Below are 16770 nucleotides of genomic sequence, written 5' to 3' on the forward strand. Positions count from 1 at the left end.
GCTTCAAAATTATATAAATAGATTATCTACAACGTTTAAGGAGTGTCCAGGATCATGGTTTGAAAATACAATAAAAACTCAATTTTGACCTACGACGAGCACGTGGGCCGTTAAATGAGCTGTTGGTGTATTTTCCAAAATCTCTTAGGATAATAATATATAGGAGATTATATTGTAGTTCTATATTCTTATATAATATGATACGTTCAGTTAATGTCAGTTTATGTCAACTGTTTTTGTGACGATTACCTACCTAACTCATTATCGACCGTTAGTTCAATTGTATTTCGATATATGTTACTATATAAGAACATAAATATCATTTCATAAAATCAACCTTGGAAATCACCCTCAGTCTCCATTGTTCTTATAGGCATAATCCTACTGAATACGACGTATTTAACAATATACAAATAAAATCTTTTTATTATTATTAAAAATGAATTTACGAATACTTAAAAATCATGTGCAAGTAGTGTCTCCTACATTTTGGACGCCCTCCGAAAATAAGCCAGACCCGATATTTTACGGCCAAATAAGCGATATTTGCTAAGTAAGTTGTAAGCAATAATTATTTAGTATTACATATTATTTTTATAATATATAAATTAGCTTAAAGCATGTTGAACATTTATCTACTGAAAAATTAATGGTCCGGTTCCGGAAAGGTTCCACCATGCATCTGTCATTGATGCCGACTCTGTATAAAAGGAAAAACTATTAACGGGAAAACTTTTCATATAATATTGTGACCTTACGATGGCCGATCGGTTACACGGACTTTAACTATCCACCTATATACCGGCATGATTTAATTTCAGTTTTAAATTAACCACACTGTAAATGTGTTTTATTTCAAATAAACGTTGTGCTCCTCTACAAATTCTTGATTATTGCATCTCACCTAATCTAATTTTCTAACCAAGGAATGCCAACCGCTACGACTCTGCTCTAAGTGTTATCCGAATTACATATTACTCACTGATCCACTTCATTACTACTATACACTTTTCACTACGGTAAATGTAATCTTCAAACGTCAAAACAATATGCATGCTTATAATATTATATCAATATCGAAGACAATGTTATCATAATATAATAGATCCATTACTTCCCCCAAATAGCTTCAGAATATCTCCGCCTTACAACAATGGAAGAAAATGCATTTTCATCTCGACCGACGGCCATTTGAAACGTAATGTAACTGACGTTATTTGATACGATTGGTAAATGGCAGGGTTGACACCACCGAGTTTTAAATAACCGAATAAAAACGGTTATATGTTATTTATTATACTTTTTATTTATATTTTTATTATATTATTATTTTATTATTATTTATTTTATATATATATATATATATTTCTTAAATAGTTTTTTTTTTAATATTTACTTAGAATTCATTCTATGCACGCATTTTTCACACCATCTGCCATATTTACTGTTTTTTTTTTTACATAAATATCAATAGTTTTTATCAATTTTATATATTCATGTTCAAGTTACCGTGAATATTATTCGTCATTCTTCGGTACATCTATCTAATCCCACAGACATTATGTTGCATGATGCTATCTATCGTGAGGTTAACAAATTTTTAAAGGCACCAAATTTGTGGATAAGTATGTTAATTACATACAATTTATAAATTTTGGTAATAATTGTAGATTTAATAATTACATACGCAACTTAGTCGTACTTTTTTATATATTGCATTTTTCCTACTTTAGTATTTACAATTTACTATTATGACAAACTTTCAACTTTTACCGTGTATTTTGACGCATTGGCCATTATATTGTGTTATGTCCATTTCTGGATAAATAAATTATCAGAACAATAATTATATTGAAGATTGAAAATTTTTATAATTTATGATTCTCATTCGTGCTAATATAATTTGTTTTGATATAAAAAGATTATCTATCGTATATCAATCTACAGTAGGTTTTGCTTATTATATGTATAGACATGATTTTTAACTTATTTTTCTAATAACAATTTGTTGAGTATATTTAAATTTATTTATAATATGAGTAACATTAAAACCTACTTAAAATCAACGGCCCACATGCTCGTCGTAGGTCAAAATTGAGTTTTTATTGTATTTTCAAACCATGATCTTGGACACTCCTTAAACGTTATAGATAATCTATTTATATAATTTTGAAGCCTTATTATCCTTTATATTTATTTCAAACATTTGATGACTGCATAAAGTATTTTTGTTACATAAAATAGTATTCTTTTAAACCTCTCGCTCTAATGTTTTAGAATATAGTCATATTTCGGTACATGAATGTGCAGTGGTGTTAAGATTTTTTACATTTATTAATTTTTAATCGCATTTATAGAACTATTAGTATAATTTATGACGAGATAATTTTAGTAAAATATTTACGATAAAAAATTATATTGATAATCTCTGTGATCCCAAATTTGACAAGAATTAGGCATTATATTATTCAAAAAATCGGCAAGATTAACACATTTGAAGATAATTCTAAAGATACTTATTATAAGCTATGTTTTTGACCATTCAAGTGTTATACACATCTTATGAATAATGATTGCTTTATAATAATTATTGACCTAAGAATAAGGTAGTGTATTTTTGAAATACGCCATTTCTTTTGGCATTCCCCAGTGGGTAAGCTACAACATAGTACGGCCGTAGCCATAAATTGACAAACTATAATTGAAGTAGGGAGTAAAATGATATTGACGCGCGTGTTTGAACATGTACCGTAAAAAAAATAAAAAAAAAATCGGTTAGGTACATGTTCAAACACGCGCATTAACATAATTTTACTCCCTACTTTAATTATAGTTTGTCAATTTATGGCTACGGCCGTATGTTGTAGTTTAACCACTGGGGAATGCCAAAAGAAATGGCGTATTTCAAAAAAACACTACCTTATTCTTAGGTCAATAATTATTATAAAGCAATCATTATTCGTAGGATGTTTATCACACTTGAATGGTCAAAGACATAGCTTATAATGAGATCATTAGAATTATCTTAAAATGTGTTAATCTAATATAATGCCTAATTCTTGTCAAATTTGGGATCACAGAGATTATCAATATAATTTTTTATCGTGAATATTTTACCAAAATTATCTCGTCATAAATTATACTAATGGTTTTATAAATGCGTTTAAAAATTAATAAATGTAAAAAATCTTAACACCACTGCACATTCATGTACCGAAATATGACTATATTCTAAAACATTAGAGCGAGAGGTTTAAAAGAATACTATTTTATGTAACAAAAATACTTTATGCAGTCATCAAATGTTTAAAATAAATATAAAGGATAATAAGGATTCAAAATTATATAAATAGATTATCTACAACGTTTAAGGAGTGTCCAGGATCATGGTTTGAAAATACAATAAAAACTCAATTTTGACCTACGACGAGCATGTCCCCCCTTAATAATTACTATCTGTAATACACCTCCATCGTAAATGTCACCTCTAGAATGTACTTATAATATTATTTTTAGGTATTATGCTTTCGTATTAGTTTCTGTATACTAATAACCCGTTTACACATGGATGTACTTACTGCTGACCACGTGTTATTGCGGCCATAGCAATGAAATGTATGTGTAAATACGTATTATCGTGCAATTTACAATATTGCATGCATGGATCAAAAAAGTTCAGCAGCCTCTGAATTCTCACACGATAGTTGGAACTTCTGCGATATCTGCGCCTACGGAGTTGAACGAAAGTGGCGAACCTGCAGTAAAAAAAATTAACTACACTACGCAAAACATTTTGACTTTTATCAATTTTCATAGCCAGTGAAATAACACCATTAATGAAAACAACTTGTCTCGCTTACACTTAAAGAATGAGATTAGCGAGACAATCAGCACTTCTACGTGTGAACAGAATTATTATCGTGATTAGAGCAAAGCAACTGTTTAATTTACACACTATCGGTGCCAGTAAATCTATGCACATGTACATTCGCTATTAATCATAAATCGCAGTTTCTGGCAGTTGTTTTCGTGCTAGACCAAATAATATGCAACGGAATGCTCTCATTTATTAATGCAAGTACTTATAAAGTTTTATAGTAATGTTTTGTAATTTTACAATAATTTTAATTACAAAAAGATGTAATTGAGTAAAATTATTATTTTGAATAGGTAAAAATTTTAATTATATTTCGGTGATTATTTTCCTAAGTTTTTGAGATAAATCAAATATGATAATATGTAGTAAAGCGATTTATAAAAATAAAAATATCGTCGGTTGATAATAATAACTAGACAATTAATATTATTACAGTAACAAGCACAGTGTTTTTACTTCTATCCTAGAATGATAATATTTAATTTTTTGAGGCAACTATCTTTCTCTATTGAATGTTGACAAATATATTAATTTTATATGATAACATTTTTTTCTATAATATTATATAAAATACATTATTAGCTGATAATAATATACATATGTTAATAATTTATAAAGCTCTTGCATTTTTTGTATTATCACGTATTATACCGGTTGTCCGGTAAAAATATATTCGAATACCGGTTTTTTTCATTTTGTTTTAGTGCTTGGCGTTCCTGGCGAGTACGAGTGGTCAGCAATAGAAAACCATCAAGTGCACTGCACTTTGCTACAACTAAAAGATCCAATTAAGGAAACTTCTCGAGTACCTACACTCGATGTTGCAATACAGACTCTGAACAATACCTTCCCTAATGGAAGTGATTCTGGCTGGATGGCAACTACCAAATGAAGGAAAGTGCGGTGACAATTAAGTTTTATACCTCAACAAAAGAAGTATTAACTTATCTTGTGATGGAATAAAGGCGTACTGCTGTATAAAAATAAATACATTTTATATATTTGTATTGATTTATCTGTATATCTGTAATGCAGCGTGGGACAGTACAATATACACAGAAAAACACTCTGTCCATCACTCTCTCTGTGTCTGCCAAAGATTATACTATTATTATCTAACCATAAGCTGTCTCTTTCTGATGCAAAATAAATTTTAGTGTGAAAGAGTTAGCATATTTGTTACGCGATCGCATAAAGATAATCCCCACGTTGCATCCTTCTCATGCGCGCTGTAGTTATATGCATTTCTCTCACACGTTCCTTACCCCATTCACTGTATTATATTAAAGTTTCGTTATATTTTATAAATAAAAATAACTATTGTTAAGAAGATACCAATGAAATTCACGTAAAATATATCAGATTCATCGAAATAGATACCTACACAATCTATATTGATATTCAAATAATTGACACATTCTATCTGTGTATAGTATTACCCTATATTGCTTTGCTAGTGATGTAAAAATTGTATTATTGAACGCATCGACCAAAATGTTTATAGGTGTCACCGCTAGTAATCTTCGAACTAACTTAAGTTACCAGCTTTTCTAGTTAATTAAATGTTAGAAAAGTAATTGCTGCTTGTGCTTTTAAACTTTTACATTGTTGTATAGTTTTGATTCAACTAACGCCATTAATTGATCTTCTTTTTATGCAAGGCACGAAGTTTGAAGCTATCATTGCACCAGAGTACCCACAGTAAAAACGTTGTTTAGTTTCCCCCGTTTTGAACCGATTGAATTGAATAAAAAAAATCGTCATATTTGTTTCTTTTTCATCCTCGATTAAACATCTCAATTTGAAGCATAATTTACAATAAAACCAAATTCGATGGTACTTAAATACACAAATAGATTCATGTTTCACGGATAGTCAAATTCACGTGACAGCGCGATCACAAGCCCTGATATTAAAAGTCATTTAATTTGCCGTTGAGCATTATCAAACTTTTCTACATTTCACCTTTAATGCCTTTACATTTCTTTTATATTTCTACCCACTGTTTCCTAAAGTGTGATACGGAAAGAGTTTGGTGAGGGTACGCACTGCACCGGGCTTTGGTTGCGCCTGGTGCAACAAACATTAATACGACATCAATACAACATCCATACTAGAAGGTTTATCGCATGTGGAAGAATAGCAATTGTTGGAATTAGCTTCAGACGGATTCTTGAAAAATAAATATAAGGAGTGTACTTTAACATCATTCCGGTTGCAAATGCAATATATTGTGTATCCAGTTTTAACAGAGAAAGTCCTGAAATATATCTTGCCTTTTCCAACTTTATATCTATGTGAAGTTGCTTTTTCAGCATTTTGTAGACATTAAGTCAAAAAAAAGAACAGGTTTTTGGATGTGGAACCGCATCTCAGATTAAAATTAACAACCAGTGAACCAAACTATGATGATCTGTCTCAACATAAACAATTTCATGCTTCTCATTGATTATAATGAATGCTATTTATAATATAACTTTTATTTATAATATTTTATTATGAATGAATTTTATTTTTAGTTTATTATTATTTTGTTTATGTACTTACTAAAAAGGAAAAAATAAACATATTTTGATTGTCAATAAAGTATATGCAATTTATTTTGACGAGGAATACTCAGTCTTACGAAAATTATAGAAGGGGTACACAGATGTCGAAAGTTTTAGAAACACTGCTCTATACCAACACATGAATTTTCGACTCTCTACTATTAAGTACATAATACATTATGTATTCTTAAGTCTTGAGAATATTTACGTTTTTGAAAAGTCAGTTATGTAAGTATTAGGAAATCTTGTTTTCTAGCATCTAATTTACAATTATTAACACCCACTCGTTAATATAAGTTTTCAGTTATCCTGTTAAAATTATTGAGATTGTATTACATTTTCCACGTCTAATGTATTTCTTATTATACAACACTATAATAATATAGTTTTAATATCAAGCACCAGTTATTTATGTTGTTATTATTATCATAGTATAATAAATGGATAGGTACTTATAAAACTTATATTGAGTATATTATTTTTTTAAATGTAGGCGGATACTGATATTGGAAAGTAACACAATATAGCTTTTACGAATAACGTTTTATTTATTATAATTATTTAATTTACCTAATAATATTATTTAATGTTTTATTATATTATATTTTGTTGATTTGTAAACAATAAAATACCGCAAAATAACATACATATTATTATTATATACTTGTACCATTAAATAATCTTACTTTTGGAAATTCTACTCTCAAAGAAAACACTGTAAACTAAATAATATTGTATGCTTAAAGCAAAGATAACTTTCAGTAAAATTTATTAAATTACAAGGCTAACAATTCAAGATGAAAACTTCAAATTTTCTAATCTAGAGTGGAAATGGAATTTTATAAAGTGGCATTGTTGAATGAAATAATTTATTTCAACTCGGCTGAGAGGCTTTTTGACTCCCATCGTTGACTTCTGTTGTGTTTCGATTAAACTACAAAGCCATTTTAATCTTAGGGTATTTTCTAATTAGTAAAACTTGTGTCAAATAATAATGAAACAGGACGACAACATTTGAAATGTTCAATTCCAAATTTTAAAAATCTATCTTACCGAATCACGATATTATGATTTACTGCAATATTCTGTATTAGCATGTACATAATATATCAATGGCTCAGTTGCATAGTGGTACATTTAGGAATTAGAAGTTTTGAGTAATGGCTGATCAAGTTTTTGACTCACCTAAACTGACTTGTAGAAAAGTGACAGTTAATTATTTGTATTATCTTTTTAGTGAAATATGTTATCAATAGTTTGCAGTTTTATGATTCAAGTTGTTTATGCAAATTATCACAATGATTTTAATAGTTTTGAGCAATAATCGGACATAACTCTCTACGACAACTTCTATAATAATATATAGAAGTTGTCGACTTCATAGAATATTTATTATATTTTAGAATCATATTGTATTTTAACATAGATTGTTTGAATTTATTATTTTATCTGAAATTTAATTGGAGAGTTAAGACCAGTTGACTATGTTGTCAACTAGAGTGTGAATGGCATTTAATATTTTAATATATAAATGTTTAAGGACATTGTCTCCGTTTTAATTCCAAGTAATCCTTCTGAACATCCACCGCATTCACTTACTTTATTTTATTTAATTTTTCTTAAGCTACAGAAACATCAAAATCTGTGTTACCAAGTATAAAAGATCAACTAACAAAAAATATTTCCTTGTAAAAAGACACTATCACAAAATTTATGCCTTGGATCAATCAGTGACAAGGGTTTTTTAAACATGCATAAGCACGCTTAAAGCGACCAATAAATGGAGTAAAAATATGGTTAACTTATTACATCATTGAGACTCTTATAATATAATTCAAGGGCATACTGTATTATTACATAGACCATAATAAATGAGATATTATGATTATGCCATTAACATATTATTATCGTCAAAGTGACCGCTGAACTATGGTCTACATACTTTTTATAAGTGTGTCTGGCATGTTTAACCTTTAAGATTAAACCCTCGTTCAATTCTCTAACGTCTTTCAAGTAAAGCCTTCAAAATTTCTCATATACCGTCTATCATAGTCAATAATATTATTATTACTAAGCTGAAATTGTATTATTTGAAAATTAACCACAGCTTGTTACTGACAGATCTTAAGGAGTTAATGTGTCCAAAGTATTCATTGAATGTTAATGTATTGAACTTTCAATTATAAAATGATAATTGATTGTCATTTGGTAAGTACAGATTGTAATCACATTTAATTTAATGTATACTATAAACAAATATTATGATTATAAAAACTGTTCTATTGATTTTTGCACGAATTAAATAATAAGACTATCCAACATAAATTATAAATAATATACGGTTTATAAAAATATATGAATTTTAAAAGTGGCGTAAATTGTTTGGTCTATTAAATGTATGTAAACTAAGGCGAATAGCACAATTGAGCGCCACGACAATTAGGTGCCGCCGCACTGTCGAATAAAATAAATAAACTTTCCTTACGATTTTATATAGAAAGTCGACGAGGATTTTTTTAATCAGTTTCTATCTACTACTCAGTAGTTTTAATTCATTTTTCTCTTAACATAATGTTTTTTGTTGCGGATTGAGAATTACCGTGCCTGAAACTTTATATAAATAATTACAAGATAAAAAGAATTTTTTTATACAACGTTTTTAAATTTTCTGTTGAATCATATAAACTTGACTTGACTAGCTTAAACGATCAAAAAAGTTTGTACTTGATAGAAATAATACTGAAATGTCATATTGATTTCCATAGTAACGCACGTATATATTGATATTAATAATTTAGTTGCTAGGGACCCACTTTGCATCCAATAATAGTTTTACTTTTTACGGATTTCTTCCGAAATAACTTTTCATACAAAACAGAATTAACTGAAAATGAAATCAATCCTACTTAGAGAGGGCTAAAAATGCATTGGCATTGGTTCTGATATGTTCTAAAAGTTTCAAATGTCTAGCTAGTCGGGAAGTTAGTTAAAAATCGATTGCAAGATTTGTACCGGACAAATAAGAATACGAGCTAATAAAAACGTTAAATAAAATGAATAATCATAATATCATTCAAATGACTACCCCTTTTTGCTTGCAAACATGTGATATAATAGCCAAGATATTCTATCTTTGTAATACAGCACTAAAATAGTTTATTTATAATTTAATAAAAAATAGTGTCTCAGTATCTGTAATAATTGGAATGAATGATAGCATTTTTTAGTCAACAATAAATCAAATTAGAGATTATATATTATATATTTTTAAATTTAGAACACCGTGCCTATAAATTTTCGAAAACTTTTAGCTATTTTTATTCACATCTGACTATTTTGTCCACGTGTTGATAACGTTATTTGGACTAGAGAATTTTTTTTTATAAAAGTGACCATTAAATAATATTTATTTGATGCTTCAAACTAGTGGTTAAAAACTAACAAGATGCTAATAGCTACTCATTATTAAATAGAAACATAGATTTTTATTTTGTCATTCCTGTCGAAAATTTTTAATTCCAATTCCGATTTTTTTATGTCAATCATTTTTATCATAAATATAATATACAATCATACTTAGTACACTAAGTAAATTTATTTATACATGCAGATACAATAATCACAGTATGTTGGTTAAAAAAATCATCCACGTACGTATCGCTTTATATAATTCGCGTACCACCAAGTGTGCGCGTACAATATTTTGAGAAACACCCTAAAAGTTGAATATTATTGTTTACATGTAAAATACGAAGACTGGTCTCAATCATTCCCGTCTTTACCTCAACTCATATAAATTGAGGCATCCTTGAGTAATACTAAATAAAAATATCATCCACCGATATGTATCTTCGCTATAGTGCTTTATAATAATTAATTACATATTTTATTGAGTAGGTACTCTGCTTGTTCTCATGTACACACGATGGCCGCGCGGCTAAAACGTCGGACTATAGCGTCGTGGGTCCCAGGTTCGATTCATGGGTCTGAAAAGTACACATATTGTTTTTTTATTTGTGTATGAGTCAAAGTATGGACTTAATGGTTGAGCAAGTGGCTGACAACCATTTCTCGTAAAAACAACGTTTGTTAATACAAGCCTTATATTATGATCTTACTAAGATCGGACATGGTCGTAAAAAACACTATTTTTACGAAATTACTCATTATACACCTGAATAATGGCGTGTTCAAAAGTGACCTTTCACTGTGCCTAAGGCGCAACGTGTTCAACTAGTGTGTGCTTCCCATAATCATATATGCGTGTGAAACATAGACCCTAAGTAAAAGATAAATCCAGAATCTTAGAGTAGCACAACGTGGTATGGAGAGGTGGATGCTGGGCATAACGTGAAAGGACAAAAAGAGGAATGACTGGATAAGAAAGCAGACAAGGATTTGCGATGTAAAAGAGTTCAATAAAAACCTGAAATGGAGATGGGCTGGACACATAGCTTGAATAAGAGACAATCGTTGGACAAATTTAGTCATCCAGTGGTATCCAAGAGATACAAAACGTCCGCACGGTAGACCGCTGGATCGATGAAATGATAAAGTTCTGCGGAAGTACGTGGCAATGCAACGCACAGAACCGAGAGAAGTGGAAGCAACTTGAAGAGGCCTTCATCCAGCAGTGGATAGATTCAGGCTGATGATGATGATGATGACTCATTATCCACGTAATAGGTACCATAATTTATTTATCTATATAGTAACATTATTTTTTAAGTTAGCAGTGCGAATCAATACTATGTCTCTTGAACTCGCCAAGTGACTAATAATTATTAATATAAACCTTCCTTCTTCACGTTGACAAACTCGTAAACAAAATCCAAACAAAACAAAATATAAAAAAATGTTGCATTAATCACGTAACTGCGTATGGTATGGAGCCGTAGAAACCTAAAAAGGCTATTCAATTTTTTTTCCAAGAAACAATAATGCTTTGCTCGGTGACAGAAAACCAAACAAAGCGTATCCGTATTAATGCTGGACTCCTTGGGTTTCAAACGTCGTATAACAAACCTAATTAGGGTGCGAAAGCTCGAGTGGTTACGCCACATTGTAAAATTATAAAATGCAAGAACTTTCTACAGGCTCCATGAGGGGCCTAGTAGGTAATATATTATGGGAGAACGATATACACAAAATGCAGTAAGTATAGATAATTAGTATATCATACTGGACTGAAAAATTCTAAAATAGATATGTCTGAAGGATTACATTTTCCGCTATAGTAAGTAAGTAAGTAAGTAGAATGAATCTATAAATCAATATAGGTACCAAATAATCCAATAATTTCCGAAAAATATCTAAATTCTTGTTTTTTTAATTATTAGGATATTTTTGTGGAATCTATAGCTTAGGAACATGCTTCATTTAAAATAATCGAAAAAGATTTCTTTATGTCTCCCAACAAAGTTGGTACCTAATCCCATTATTATTTTTTTGCCACTGCTAAGTAAAATGTCTAAAGTATGATAAAATATTATTTCTACAATTAATAATAATTATTGAAGTCATCTAAATGGCTTAAATCTAATCGTTCTTCGTACTTTGAAAAATATTACATACTATTTTAAAGAACCATCACAACGTATAATAATAATAATATGCAAGTATGTCTTATACTAATTTTTAACGCCCACAATAAAAGGGGGATGCTTATACTATCAGAGGCGAAAAGAGGCACCTAACGGAAAAATACGAAGCTTGCAATTTGAGATTTTTTTTGATAATTTACAATTTCAACTGTAGTAATTAATAAATATGTGTCTGAAAACACTAAAAAGATTTTTTATTTTTTTTTAAATTTAAAGATGAACTGGCAATTGTAAAAAAATGTAATAAAATGTGAATTCGTTGCAGGGTCAAATCTTATTATTACATTATATTTTATGGCCATATTTATTAATAAAATTTAGTTTATTAAGTTTTAGATTTTATGTGGAGTAGATTTTTGACTCATTCATCGTTTTAATATTTTTTATATATATTTTAAAAAACATCGATTTTAAAAAATATATAAATGTGTATAGGATTTAAGGATATAAGGATTTCAAGTTATACACATTTATATTTTTATAAAAATCGATGTTTTTTAAAATATATATAAAAAATATTAAAACGATGAATTAGTCAAAAATCTACACCACATAAAATCTAAAACTTAATAAACTAAATTTTAATGATAATTATGACCATAAAATATAATGCAATAATAAGATTTGACCCTGCAACGAATTCACATTTTATTACATTTTTTTACAATTGTAAGTTTATCTTTAAGTTTAAAACAAAATAAAAAATCTTTTTAATGTTTTCGGATACATATTTATTAAATAACACAGTTGAAATTGTAAATTATCAAAAAAAAATCTCAAATTGCAAGCTTCGTATATTTCCGCTAGGTTCTCTGCTGCCATGCGTCTCCCCCTTAAGCATCGGCCTATAACGTTGTGGGTCCCAGGTTTGAATCCTGGGTCTGGCAAGTACACATATTGTTTTTCAATTTGTTTTTGAGTCAGAGTATGGTGCAAGTGGCTAACATCCATTTCTCGTAAAAGCAAAAATCGGTTAATACAAACCTCTACTCTGTGGAGTCCCATATGATCTTATTAGGATCGGACATGGAAAAATAAAATTATTTAATAAATAACTTCCATTTATATTATTTTCAATCGTTTTGTTCATCTGTATATCATGATTGGACTTTCTTTCTTTTAATTGGAACCGCGCAGAAGATACATTATCTAGGATTTAAAATTTTGAAGTAAAATAACGTAGACATTTTTGAATAAGACGTTTATTTTAATAACGAACTTAGAAACAGAATCCATAATCTGTTAAATTTAATTTGATTCCAGATTTAGCACCCACACATATGTTTTAGTGTCCTTTCTTAAGTGTTTAGGTACCTATAAATATGAATTAAATGCATACCTGAAGCCAGTCGACACATTGTGAGATGTGATATGAAGCAGACGACCGCGAAAGCCTCCCTCATGGCTGCTCTTAAGCTGGCCCGCTCTCCGAAGGCTCTGCAGGTGAAGTCAAATGGTCAGGAAACGGAAATGGCGGCGCACTATGGTGATGTTGATAATTGGATCCACCCGAATTCGTATGAAGGGACATCTCTTTGAACGTATCGTTCATTTCCTGCAAAATTTAAATAATAATATATAACCGACATCGATTTTATTATAACAATAGACCAAACTGTTATTAAAAATATATCGCCATTTTCACTTCTAGACAGATTATTTTAAGATTGAATGAGTGTAGGTAAAATTATGAACTGTAGGTATCCACCAGTTAATGTATCAAATACTGCTACTAGAACCAAATGCTGCATAGTGCAAACAAAGTTTTATTTTTTTCTGGCCATAATATTTTGAACGGAAAGGTTGAAAATTTCATTTAAATCTTTAAGACTCGAAGCATTGGTTTTAAAGTCCACAAGTTGGACACAAAGCCTTTGATCTGAATGATTAAATTATAAATATATTAATAGCCATGGGACATTGAATTGTGGGAAGTGATTGGTTAATTATTTTATGTACGAATTATTAAAAAAAACAATGCTTTAATTTAATAGCTTTGTATTGTTTTATGGAAAATAGTTATTTGCGACCTCGTGTTTTTTGATTCTGATAACTTCAAATGATCTTTTTTACCATATTCTCATATAAGTTCAATATTAATTTTATACATATATACCAATTCTCTTAAATGTTTATTATTCAATTTAAACTTGTTATTGGTATGCTATAATATCATGTAATTTATAATATTAGGTACGTGTTAATTATAGCTCAGTGCATAGTTGATAGGTTATCAGTATCAAGACCAGTACGAATATTATCGGTTCCCTCTATCATCATGCCTCGGACTGAGCTGATCTCACCGAGCAGTACACTCTATCATAACTTTCCGGACAGAGCATGTTTCACCGCATAGTGTTACATCGCACTGTGAACTTCGCACCTGTATTTTATATGATTGTATTTCTTTATTTGGTAAAATAAACTCTCTCTTCGATTCGCTCGAAAATCTTCAATCAGTCTTTTCATTATCAACACCTGTCACTCGGAAGTGGTTTTCATCCCTCTACAATGCGAACGTAAACATATTATTTGTAAATTATTTTATCCTTTAGATCCAATTCAAATTTTGAGTCCATTCGTAACATAAATAATTTCAAATCTCAAAAACGATAAATCCGCAAGCCCAAGGGCCTGAAAAATATTAAATTACATTTCCTTGAAAGTGTTATGTTTGCAGTGAAGATATTATTCTAGCTCTCGTAATTTCTGTATCGATTTCTTATGTACAGTTATCACTTTGTAGAATGATTGTTTGTGCTTTCAGTTTAATTAAATTTCTAAATAAATTAAATTATTCCATACCGGCGATAGTGCCCAAATTCAATTATTTTGTTTGCTCTCAATACGTAATACTATTTTACATAATAGATCTTTTATCGGACTGAAATGATTTTTTCATATCTAAATATATATATAATTGAAGTTATATATAATTTTTTAAGAATACGATTGGTTGAGAACCTTGAAAGAATGCCAGACAATGGGACATCCGAAATAATTACTATCTGAAAACCTCGGACGAAGATAGTGAGAGTCAGACCAATGTAGACGTAGGTTGACCGCGTAGAGGAAGATTTGATACACGTGGGGATGAGTGCTAAGGAGTGGAGACTGAAGAAAAGTGGTTTGGGAGAGGAATGAATGAGGAACTCACATTTAATGCAGGGTTTTCATGGTCATGATCTATGATCCATGTCTTTGAATTCCATGCATCGTTGATTTTTTTTATATTAAATTTAAAATTTTCATATAAATATTATGTTTACATTATATTGACGTAGGTACTTTCATCAAGATTAAAATTTAAATATTTTTTTATTGTAATTAATTTGAAGTTTATACTTTATACCGATTATATCTATTGATTCAAGTTTCATATTTTGATATTTACAAGAAATCTGGATAATATGAATGTGGTGAGTTTAAAAAATACATATTTAAATATAAAAAATCTAAGGGTTAACACTATGGTTTTTTCTTTCAGGGCAACTCAATAATGTCCTTTTCAGTATATTTTTTTTATTTATCAATATCAACCAACAGAATCAAATAACAGGCGGACACAAAAAACATAATAAATCAAATGAAATTAGATCAAATATTAGGTACATCTGTAATGAATATAATTGTAAAGTTATTGAAAATGTAAAATAAACAAAAACATATTTTTTTTATTTTACAACGTTTTTCTTAGCTCGTATTCTTAATTTTCCGATGGTTCTTTGTCCGGTACAGATCTTGCAATCGATTTTCAACTAACTTCCCGACTACCTAGACATTTGAAACTTTTAGAATATATTAGAACCCGATGCCAAGGCATTATTTTAATACTTTTAGCCATCTTTAAGTAGAATTGAATTCATTTTCAGTTAATTCTATTTTGTATGAAAAGTTATTTCGGAAGATATCCGTAATCCAATTCACTATTATTGGTTGCTGGGAGTTTGGGGTCCTAGCAACTAAATTATTAATATATACGTGCGTTACTATGGAAATCAATATGAATGTCAAAATGACGTATGAGTACGTATTACCGCGGCCATAACAAGAAAATGCACATATAAACATGTATTATTCTGCAAGTTGCAAGATTGCATGCACGAATCAAAAAAGTATGCTTCTGAATTTTCACACGGCAGTTGCGATTTGTTCGATAGTGGCGACCCTGCCAGGAAAAAATGGACCACACTGTGCAAAGACTCATTTTGAGGTTAACGGATTTTCATGACTATCAAATAGTACCATAAAATGACAACATCGCGTCTAGCTTACGCTTGAAGAATGAGATTGGCGAGAGAGTCAGAACTTTTACGTGTAAGCAAATAATATTGTCGCGATAGTTTAAAATATATACTATTGGTGCAAGTAAATCCGTGCACGAGTACAGGCGCTATTACACTGTAATAGAAAAATATGTCAATTATTTAAAAGAGATAGAACCGATTATATATATATTATATAGGTACTATGACTTGTCAAATATAAAACTACGGATTCAATTTTACCACATATTATAACAGTTTGTTTATACTTATTAATAGTGAAATTTCTTAAGATTACATAAATTGGTTATTTCAAAATAAAATCATATTGAAACTATTTAGGCATTTTGAGATTTAATTATTATCTTATAAAACGGGAACATCCCTTGTTTGTTTTTTCGAAGTCCATCACTAACTAAAACTTAGTAAAACCAATTGGGAAAACAATTGGTGTGCTTAATAAAATCGTATGGATA

Source organism: Rhyacophila brunnea, unplaced genomic scaffold (genome assembly GCF_057557595.1).
Source record: "Rhyacophila brunnea isolate RB1 unplaced genomic scaffold, BYU_Rbru_1.0 scaffold_19, whole genome shotgun sequence".
NCBI lineage: Eukaryota > Metazoa > Arthropoda > Insecta > Trichoptera > Rhyacophilidae > Rhyacophila > Rhyacophila brunnea.